At 49.6% G+C, this 8,233-nt stretch overlaps 1 long non-coding RNA gene across 1 annotated transcript; it reads left to right on the top strand.

The window, feature by feature from the left end:
• Window positions 1–305: 305 nt before the first annotated feature.
• LOC145720215 (uncharacterized) lies at window positions 306–7,427 on the top strand. Its single transcript, XR_014143065.1, has 2 exons — window positions 306–715; window positions 2,924–7,427. It is a non-coding gene; the product is annotated as an uncharacterized LOC145720215 (long non-coding RNA).
• The last annotated feature ends 806 nt before the right edge of the window (window positions 7,428–8,233 follow it).

Raw genomic sequence — 8,233 nt, 5'->3', positions numbered from 1 at the left:
ATAAAATGTATTCAAATTAACTTCACTGTTTCTTTTTACTCTGATTCAGTGTGGCTACTAGGAAACTTAAAATGCCCCGCGTGGTCTGCATTTCACAGGACAAGGCTACTCTAGAAACTCTGGAAGGAGCTCCAGTGTGCTCCAATGGTCAGGAAAGGTCCTGAAGGGGAGAGTGGAGGGGAGGATTTCCCCAGAGAAGGAGAGGAGAGCTATTTTTGGGTGGGGAAGCCATCCCCAGCAGAGCGGCCGGGCTGGGGCCGCCGGACGTCACCTGGAGTGTGTCAGGTGACTCGGGGGCGCACGACCCGGGAAGCCGCGACGTGATCCGTCTCCACGCCCTCGAGCCCTCCGGCAGGAGGGGGACCTGGTTTGCCCTGCAAGTCTCTGGTCCAGACAGTGGCCCGCGCAGCGGCATTTTTGCACCTGGCAGAAGGTCCAAGAGCAACAGCTCCTGTTTCAGGGCCGAGGCCTTACTGTCCGTTCAGTTGTCTCAGAAATCCTCCCCAGCTGGTTTAATTCCCACCCGGGTTTCACAAACAAGGAAGCGGAGCTTAACAGCGCGCAGGAGGTGACGCCAGGTCAGAGAAGCAGAAACCGGGACGGCCCCCGCGTCCCCGCCTCTGTCCTCTGCGCCACCGCCTCGGCCGGGACCCGCCCCGGCCCGCCGGCCCAGCCCCGCTTTCCTAGACCCTGCAGGCTGCTCCGGATCCAGCAGGTACAGCCCCGGGGGCCCTGCCCAGCACCCCGCCCTGGGCCCCAGGCTGTGGAATGTCCGAGAAGCATCCAACAGCCTGCCCTCCAAGTTCCCGGCGGGCTGGGGCCGCGCGGCTTGGGTGGGGCGAGACGGTCCTCGGAGGCGCTGGCTCCCCCCTGCGCCCTCCCCCTGCCTTCCCTGCTCCGCTCCGGCTCTGCTCCCCGCGGGGCCCCGGGGGCCTCTGCCTCGGGCCCAGCCCTCTGTTTTCTGTTTCACCCTGGCAGGTTCCAGCTGGCATTTAGATCTTATAAATAGCCGCAACTAGGGTGTGACTCGGGTGGAGACCTGGAGCTGGTACTCCACCCCGAAGCGGGGAGAAAAGCTTCTTTAATTCATTTCTGCACTTGGAAGCCTCTCCTGGTTTCGAAGGCCAATTAGGCGGCAGCTGCCGGGGTTTTTCCTCTCCGCATCCCACCAGGGCCAGCTGGTTCTCGGCGCCCGTGGCCTTCAGCTCTTCCAGGAGGTTGGGTGGGGCGGGCGGGGTCGGGCCCCAGGGCTCTGAAGCGGCCTGGCTGAGTCCGGCTGACTTTGGGCGAGAGCCTGTGGGTTCGGGCTGGGCCAGGCTCCTCGGAGGACCCAGCCCTTGTCGGTTTCTTCCCGGAGGCAGGAATCTGGGCCAAGAGGAAGGTTTCCCTGAGAGAGGGAGATGGAAGCCCCCGAAGTGGTACCCTAACCAGATACCGCCCCCACCCCCACCCGGGAGGGTTCTAGGCCTCTTGTCTCCTGGAGAATGTGCGTCTCTGCACCGCGCATCTGGTATCCATCCTGTACGGCCTTGTAGTTTGTATAGGCTCTCAGGAGCTGGGTCCTCAGGGCAGCGGGGATTACGGTGACGGCGCAGAGTTCCTGGGAGGGCGGCCTGGTTCAACGCATGGAAAGCACTGGGCACAGCGCCTGGCACACTGCGAGGGCTCCCAGATGCTCTCACCAGCTTCCGCACTAGGTTGAGATGGAGAGCCAGATAATGCTCAAAGAACAGTTCCTGAAGGCTCCAAAGCAACTTCTAGGAAGACCAAAAATAAACTGGAGGGTTTCCAGTCATCAGCCAAATGTTAATATCTTAAGTGATTTTAAAAAATGGAAGCATTAGATAATAAAATGTAAAATGTATATTAATATGGAATTTTTTTAAAAAGCATTGCAAGATAAAATAATGACAAGAAAGCAAAGCAAGTGGGTATGTCAGCAGACAAAAATGTGAAACACCCCAGCACTCATCCTCCAGAGATCATTGTCATTATGAAAACTCCTTGATGTGTGACCTTTTGGCTCCCTTTCTATACATATATTAATTTGCTTGCGTGCGTCTGGGCAGGCAGGGGATGAAGCTCTGATGTAGTTAGTGAAAGAAGCTCTTTGGATATCTGTGGATATGCTTGGGGCTTGTGTGACTGAAAGGGGAGAGATGCACCTGGGGTGTGCAGGGGGTCCCACAGACAGAAAAGGGGTGACAAGGAAGGGATGTTATGGCCTTTATCCTCCACCCTCCTTGGAACCAGGCTCGAGTTTTCTCCACGGAGATGGGCAAGGACCATAGTCTACAGGAAATGTGTTCATGAAAGACTTTGTGAGACTCTGGGCATAGGCCTCGGCACCCAAATGACAAGCTGTGACACAGAGTTGGGGGACAGTCTTGGCACTGTCAGCAGTGGGAGGTTTTGTTAAGGGTCTGTTGGGTGGCCTCCAACAATGATGACTTACTGCAGAAAAAGCCAATGGAGAACTCTGTGTGGTTCCTGGGGCCAAGACACCCACACCCCTTCACAATTGCCTGGAAATAATGGGAAGATTTCAAAGGGAGGCTCAGGTCCTTCGGTTTGGCAAGGGGAGCTCAGAGTCGTTGGAAGCTGGGCATAAATGTGAATATGATGTCATTATTAAATAATATTGAATCATTTGTATCACTTCATTAGTAGCTCTTGCATGGTTAATTAGGATGAAAACGTATTGTTGATTATTTTATTCAAGTATAATTAACATACACTGTTATATTAGTTTCAGGTGTACATCATTAATTCAACAACTTTATACCTTACTCAGTGCTCATTATGATAAGTGTACTCTTTAATCCCCTTCACCTATTTCCCTCATCCCCTGACCCGCCTCCCCTCTGGCAACTACCAGTTTGTTCTCTATGGTGAAGAGTCTGGGTTTTTTTTATTTCCACAGAGTCTATTCCAATGTCTGTTGAACAAGAGTAAGAAGATAAGATTCAAAGCAATTCCCCAGTATTCTTCAGATTCTATCAGCTGTGAGACACGACCAGGTGTTCAAAGATGGTTGGCTGCCTTTCATTCCTCTGAACTCCATCCTTCCTTGGCATGATGGAGAAGGAAGAGGAACTCAAGACCCACCTGGTGCAGCATCTTACATCTAATGAGGTACCCAACTGAGCGAACAATTTGAACTTAACACATCCCACGTTGCAAGAGTGGGCCAAGACACGTGGCACCTGGGACTACAGCTTTGCCTCCTCCAGGAGCTAGAAATCTGGTGCTCAGGCACAGTCAGGCATGGGCCAGGCCCCTGGGAAGAAGCACACCCTCCTATATAATGAAAAGGCCACAGTCCCGACTTCACTCTCATCCCCATGTCTAAAGGGTAGGTGCAACAGAGGAGGAAAACCTACCTACGGAAGCATCAGCCCTTTCTAGGTGATAATAGTGTCTTGCAGGGTGCCTTGGGGGAGCCCCACTGTACAGAATATTCCTTTTGTACATGGTGCCTGTGGGTCACGTTCCTTAGGGAATATCAGGTGAGAGAAAGCCTGGTGGCTGGCGGGTCTTGGGACCGCTATGACCTGGGAAAGCCTTTGGGGGCCAAACTTCTTGTTCTCTCTTCGATGGGAAGTTCCCTTCCTGAACTAGAAGAGTATCATCGTCTCCTCAGAACACCGTTTAACTTCCTCTTCTTCAGAGATGAAGTCTTTATTATCAGATGTCAAGATGTTTTGTACTCAGGCATCAACGTCACATCTCAGAGAGACAGTATTTTTAACCTGAAGACGGAGAAGAGCATGGAATAGCTGCACGTACAGACAGTTGATTTCATTCATGAATTCCTTTTTCCCTTCAATGAGTGCCTAGAGAAATCCTTCTTAAGTCCGCTGTTGCCACTGCGACCACCTTGTTTAAGCCAACATGCTCTCTGGGTTGGACCAGTGCAATAGTTTCATAGTTCTATTTGCTTCCGTTCTGTTTTTTTTTAATATTTTTACAAGTTTATTAATTCATTTATTTTTGAGTAATCTCTACACCCAACGTGGGGCTCGAACTCATGACCCCGAGATCAAGAGTTGCATGCTCCACTGACTGAGCCAGCCGGGTCCCCCTGTTTGCTTCCATTCTTGACTTTCTCCAGCCATTCTCATCAAAGTGATCTTTAAAATAAAATAAAGAGGCAGGGCACCTGGGTGGGTGTGGTTGGTTAAGTGTCTGACTCTTGGTTTCAGCTCAGGTCGTGATCTCACGGTGGTGATCTCATGGTTGTGAGATCCAGCCCCTTGTTGGGTTTGGTGCTCAGGCAGAGTCCACTTGAGATTCTCTCCGTCTCCCTCTGCCCCTCCTGCTCATGCTGTCTCTCTCTCTTTCTCACTCTCTCTCTCTAAAACAAATAAATCTTTTAAAAATGTTTTTTTGAAGGGGGCATCTGGGTGGCTCATTTGGTTGGGCATCCGACTATTGATTTCAGCTCAGGTCATGATCTCAGGGTCAGGAGATTGAGTCCCACATCATGCCTCGGTTTGGGCTTTGAGCTCCTTGGGAATCTGCTTGAGATTCTTTCCCTCTCCTCATCCCCTGACTCTGCACACACACTCTCTCTCTCTCTCTCAAATAAATAAATAAATCTTTAAAAAAAAAAAATACAACTTTAGTCTTGCCCTTCTGGATCTCAGCTGGAAAGTCATTGACTGGCTATTTCCCTTCTATCCATTGTTTGCCAATGAGGACTAAACCACTCAAGACCTTGCAAACCCGTGGTTACTGCCTGCTCCCAGGGTCAGCTCCTCCTCCTGTCTGAGCTGCAGTGACCCTGGCTGTCTTTCAGATCCTCAAATCTGCATGAGCCTCCCCTCCTGCTCCAGAGCCGTTGCCTGGACTCTTCCCCTCCCTTTCCCCCTTCACCTAAAATTAACTCCTTTACTTCAGATCTCAGCTCAAACCTCACTTCCTCAAAAAGCCTTTCACAGCTTCCAGGCTTGAACAACTTCCTTGAAATACGTTCTCTTAACACTTGGTAATGTCCCTTCATATCACTTATCAGAGCGAGTGCCTGTATGTGTTTCTGGGTGGTTACTTGATATTGACCAGCATTAGTCTGTGTCCCCAGGGGATTATAATTGCCTGAGAATCGGGACTGTGCCTGCTCGGTCTCTATCATATTCTCCGTGCCTAGCACAGAGCACAACACAAAAGTGCCCAGTGATACCTGCCAGATATGTAGGCTTGGCTCCTGGGAGTTTGTCATCAGCTAGGACAGAAAAAGATCCCAACTTATTCTCCAAAGCCCTCTTCAAATGTCCTCTTCATTATGATGTTCCCTGTCCGTTCCCCTTTCCTCCCCTCTACCCTGGGCAAAATACAGCTCTTCCAGCACGTGCCCCAACCTGCTCTGTGCTCCTTACTGATCCCTCCTTGGGCTTTTAGAGGAAGACTGGTCTGACCTCACCTATACTTTCAGCTGTGCACCTCCGCCTGGATGCCTGTATCTGTGTCTTAGGGCCGCTGTAACGAAGTACCAGGAACTGCTTAAAACAGCAGAAGTTTATGTTCTCACAGTTCTGGAGGCCAGAAGTCAAAAATCAAGGTGTTGGCAGGGCCATGCTCCTTGTGAAACATACAGAGGAGAATCCTTCCTTGCCCCTTCTAGATTCTGATGTTTGGTATTTCTTGGCTTGTAGATGCATCGCTCCAATCTCTGCCTCCGTTGTCACATAGCTGTCTTCTTATAAGGACACCAGTCACATTAGATTAAGGGTCCAACCTACTCCAGAGGACCTCATCCTAATCTTAACTAATTAGATCTGCAGCTACCTTATTTCTAAATAAGGTCACATTCTGAGCTCTTGGGGGTTTTACCTTGGACGTATCTTTTTGAGGGATACAATTCAACTTGTAACAAGCACATTAGGTAACTCACACTCAGGTCCCAAATTGCCCTCAGCGTCTTTTCCCCAAGCCTACTCATCCTCCTGTATTCCCTATCTTAATTGGTGCCACTTAATTAGTGGCATCTAGAGCAGAAGAGAAAGTCATCCTATTTTTCTCCTTCTTCCATATCTAATTAGTCATGAAGTTCTACTGACTGTCTCTTTAACCTTTCTCATATTCATCCCCAATGACCCTATTTTAGTTCCTCCATCATCTTTAACCTGGACAATTGTAGGAATCAAACCGGTCTTTCCATCTCCTATTTCAATCCCTTTCTAATTCATGCCCTATGCTGCTGCACGAGGAATACACTTAAAAGACAAATATGCATAGCCTGGGCCACTCAGTGGGTTAAGTGTCTGCCCTGGGCTCAGGTCATGGTCCCAGGGTCCTGGGATGGAGCTCCCTGTCAGGCTCCCTGCTTAGCAGGGACCCCCTCTCCTTCTCTCTTGCTCGAGCTCTCTCTTTCTATCTCAAATAAATAAATAAAATCTTTTAAAAAAATAAAACACAAAAATGACCACCATACTATGTTTAAAACTCTTCAAAAGCTTTGCTTTGCACATACAGTGGTCCAGACTCCTATGCACGGCACAGAAGCTTCCATCATCTTATCCTGACCTTTCTTAACTTTTGCTATTGCCTCTCCGCACTGTCTTCTCTAATCACTTTGAACTGTTCTGTTTCCTAAGCTGAGGAAATGGTTTCATGCCTTTGTGCTTGTAGCAGAGACCTTGACTGTATTCATGGAATAGCCACGTGTTCCTGTACATTTCACCACCTGGTGAACTATGGGATTAGTTCTAGACAATGCAGTGGGAGTGGAAATTATATCTATCACCTCCGCGCTGAGGAATTTACCCTCCGTGTGTTACCTGACAGCTTCTGGTGCCCTTTAGTGCCAACTTGGAAGCCACATGTTCCGGGTGGTCCAGCTGTAAGTGCGTATGGACGCCGCTAGCTTCGGTCCTCAGGGGACCGTGTAGAGCAGAGCCTTGCCTATCACTCCTCCTATCCACCCCCTGACCAGCCGACCTGCACTGGACCTGTGCTTCGAGTGAAAGATGAATCTTAGTGGTATTTAGCTGCTAAGACTTCAGGGTCATTTTGTTACTGTGGCATAACTAAGGCTAGCCCGACTCACGCGGTGCCTCTGTCCAAGCCGTTCCCTCTGCCCGCGCCACCGCCCCCCTCTCCCCGCTTCAGCCGCCTGGCAAAGTCTTAACTGATCCTTCCAGCCCCATGCTCTTCTAGTCTGTGAAACTGATCCGACCCATTGCCAAGCAGAGTTAGTGACTCCGTCCTGTGCTCCCACGGAACCTGGTAGATCATGCCAACGTTGTCCTTATCACCTGTTAACGACAATAATTTAGAATCCTGCGAATCATGAAAATAGTAGAAGGCGCGTGCCTCGGGGCGCAGGGAGCGTGTGTTGTTCAGCTATCACGTTTGCACCTCCAGCACCCCCACAGGGTGATTGGCATCAAGGGGGTACCCAATCCAGTAAATGATGAATGAATGAATGAACTGACTACATGTAATCTGTCAGTAGCGAGTGATGGGGAAGGCCTTAAGGAACATGAAAACACGGTGTGGGACTCCGTGGCTTGGAGGCATTAGCAGTCGGTGGCTGCGATCTTGAGCTCATGCAGTGTTCACAGTCGCGTCGGCCCATACAGGATACCTCCCCAAGGCTTCGCTAAGTGAAAGGCTTACAGAAGATAAAACTCTCATGTGTGCAATCAGGAAGATCAAGATTAAAAGGAGGTCCAAAAATTACTTTTAACTCAGGAGTGAGTGCACTAGAGTGGAATAAAAGTGGGTCTTATTAGCAGAAAGTGATGATTTAGGAAATAACATTACACGTGTGTGACTTCGCCAGAATGACTGTAAAATTAAAATCGTATATATCTGGCTCACTGGAAAAGCACGAAACAGGGATTGTGAACAAAATGCAACTCTCTCTCTCTCTCTTCATCTGTCTATTATCGCTCTGTCCCTGAGAGCAGTAGGGGCCGATCCCCACGTTTTGTGGGGCCCCTCTTGGTCTCCTTAAATTTTATTTGATGGCAGCAGAATCCCTCTTCCTCTGATGCTGACTTGGGCAAGCCGATGAACTTACTGTCATGTTCAGACAACACAAAAATCCTTTGAGTTGCAAAAAAATAGCCTCATTTCAGACCTTAACATTCCAAGTCCCAGGTAATAGTTAAAATCCTGAAACTGATTTTGCCTGAAATCTTTTCTTCTCCCTTGGCTCAAACCTGCCTCATCCTGGAAGCCTGCCCTGGGAAAGGGGGCATGGTCCTTTTCCTCGCCTCTCCCTCTA

The sequence above is a fragment of the Leptonychotes weddellii genome, chromosome 2 (assembly GCF_054177405.1).
Source record: "Leptonychotes weddellii isolate Sample4059 chromosome 2, ASM5417740v2, whole genome shotgun sequence".
Lineage (NCBI taxonomy): Eukaryota > Metazoa > Chordata > Mammalia > Carnivora > Phocidae > Leptonychotes > Leptonychotes weddellii.
Note: the sequence above shows the minus strand (reverse complement) of the source record. Positions and strands in the feature narration are given on the sequence as shown.